This window comes from Colobus angolensis, unplaced genomic scaffold (genome assembly GCF_000951035.1).
Source record: "Colobus angolensis palliatus isolate OR3802 unplaced genomic scaffold, Cang.pa_1.0 Scaffold283, whole genome shotgun sequence".
Taxonomy (NCBI): Eukaryota; Metazoa; Chordata; class Mammalia; order Primates; family Cercopithecidae; genus Colobus; species Colobus angolensis.
The window spans coordinates 579,051-582,047 of NW_012116077.1; positions in this window are offsets into that span (position 1 = coordinate 579,051).

Consider the following 2,997-nt stretch of genomic DNA (forward strand, 5'->3'; position numbering starts at 1 on the left):
GTGAACCTAAGCAAACATCAGTCAGGTCACATAGAACATTCCAAAACTGTTGAGGCACCCCCAAATGACCACTTCTAGTCATTCACTCTATGAATGATCACAAACTGAATTAACCCAAGTAACCATCACTCAGGTCCGTAGAGAACATTCCAGAACTCTTGAGTTGCTCCCTACTGTTCATTTTCAGCCATTTACTCTGCAGGAATTATCACAAATGAATAAACCCATGTAACCATCACCCAGGTCACACAGAACATTCTCCCAGAAGATCTAGTTTGTGATAATTCATCAACCTGTACACTTTTTGTATATACATTACATTTCAATAAAAAATTTAAAATATGCATGTGCATCTATTAGAAATATGTTCGCCTATGTATAGAAAAAGATAACTAGGGCCAGGCGCAGTGGCTCACACCTGTAATCCCAGCACTGTGGACTTTGGGAGGCTGAGGTGGGAGGATCACAAGGTCAGGAGTTCAAGACCAGCCTGGCCAACATGGTGAAACCCCGTCTCTACTAAAAATACAAAAATTAGCCGAGCACAGTGGCAGGCGCCTGTAATCCCAGCTACTCGGGAGGCAGGAGAATCACTTGAAGTTGGGCGGCAGGGGTTGTGGTGAGCCGAGATCACGCCACTGCACTCCAGCCTGGGCGACAGAGTGAGGCTCTATCTCAAAAAAAAGAAAAACAAGAAAAAAAAAAGAAAGAAAAGAAAAGAAAAAGATAATTAGGTACACAAATCCAACTATTTACATTATAGATGAAAAGGCTGGAGGGGGAGTATTTTTTACTTTGCATACTTCTATGAGGTTTCAACTTCTTATAATAAGCTTTTCTCCTCCATAATTCAAAAATAAATACAAATGAATAAAGATGAAAAAACAAAGAAATTAAACCACTGTTATGAGATGTTAATTTTGTCTCTGAGGTAGAAATACACATGATCAAGATTACAAATTCTAGAATTCTTAACCCCTCACCTACAACAGCCACAGCCCCTCTTCCCTTCTTCCTCCCCACAACCCACAGGACTCTGAGGGAGATGGCTGCTTAGAGGGCAGATTCAAAGCGCTAGAGCTTTCACCCCAGACTACTTCAGTAGTCATCAGGGGAACTAGACGAAAAATTCCTCTTGGCCAAAGAAGGCAGGCCTCAGTGATCCAGACTAGAAGCTTCTTTCTCTGAGGGCTGCATGCTGACATTAGCTCTGGAGTTCTAACCACTTTTTTAGTCAGAAGAGATAGGTAAGCAAACCAGGCCTGAAGTGCTCTTTAGCCCCACTTTACCTCAGCCACACTCCAGTTCCCCCTAGAAGCTGAAGGAGAGAGGTTCCTGACCTCTCTTACTACGCCTCACAGACGAAGAAAAGTACAGAACAGGCTGGGCGCAATGGCTCACGCCTGTAATCCCAGCACTTTGGGAGGCCGAGGGAGGGAGATCACCTGAGGTGAAGAGTTCGAGACCAGCCTGGCTAACATGGTGAAACCCTGTCTCTACTAAAAATACAAAAATCAGCCGGGCGTGGTGGTGGGTGCTTGTAATCCCAGCTACTCAGGAGGCTGAGGCAGGAGAATTGCTTGAACCCGGGAGGCGGAGGTTGCAGTGAGCCGAGACGGCGCCGCTGCACTCCAGCCTGGGCAACAAGAAAGAAACTCCGAAAAAAAAAAAAAAAAAAAAAAGAAAGAGAAAAGAAAAGGGAAAGGAAAAGTGCAGAATCCCAAAAAAGAGGAAATCTAAAAAGAACCCGGCAAGAGCATTCCACACAGATTCCACAGCTTCTAACTTCTTCATACAGACAGTTCCACACACCACTGTGACCCAATACTTTCCTGGATCGAAGTAATTATATATATTTTAAGATTTGGGTCATATCTGGCTATGGATCATTCGTTCTATCATTTACTCAAGATGTATTTAAATTAAGTCACTTTTCCTTTACTATACGACTTGCCAAGTTTACTGTAATAAAAAGCTTCCTATCACTATAATAAATGGAACATCAGTATCACATGCCACAAACAGAAGGTACATATTAGGTATATATTAATAAAGATTACCAAAGGGTGGCACTCCTTGACAGACTCCTCGTGCAAGTTTTCCTCGGGAATGTCTGGAAGACAAGAAGCTTCACCCTCCTCCTAGAGGTGAGAGTGTGTGGTTAACACTTCCCCGGAGATTTACTTTCAGCTTCTCCTATAGGTTCATTCCCTAGTGATTTTCTTTCAGCTTCTCCTATAGGTTAACACTCCCTGTGGTTTTCTTTCAGCTCCCTCTATAGGTGAGAGTGACTTTCTTTTACTCCCTCTATAGGTTAGAGCGTGGGGTTACCTTGTTCAACAAAATTTTATTGAGTGACTATTCTATTTCAGATAGGATAACGTGGGGTTACTTAGTTTAACAAAATTTTATTGAGTGACTGTTCTATTTCAGATAGGATAGCGTGGGGTTACTTAGTTCAACAAAATTTTATTGAGTGACTGTTCTATTTCAGATAGGATAGTGTGGGGTTACTTAGTTCAACAAAATTTTATTAAGTGACTGTTCTATTTCCGATAGGATAGCGAGGGGTTACTTAGTTCAACAGAATTTTATTGAGTGACTATCCTATTTCGGATAGGATGCTAGCTGCTGAGGATACAGAAGGAAAAAACGGGAGAGTTTGTATTATGATTGAGCAAGGGTTGGGAAAGAAAAGAAGGGAAAAAAGGAAGTTGGCAGATGGACATAGACTATAACATACCCTCCTGTCTCCATCTCCTAAGCCCCCGCTTATTTAAGCCACTGCAATTCAACTTTGGCTCCTTCAGCCTCACTAACAGAACACTAATGAGAGCCTCCAGAGGACCTTCTAATTTTAAGATCTAATGGGAAAATTTCAGTCCTCATTTCAATTGACTCTGTAGACCACTCCCACCTTATGGTTCACTGATATTGTTAGCTGCTTCATCTAGGCCATCCCTTCTTATCTTCAGTCGGCCTCTTTTTTTTTTTTTT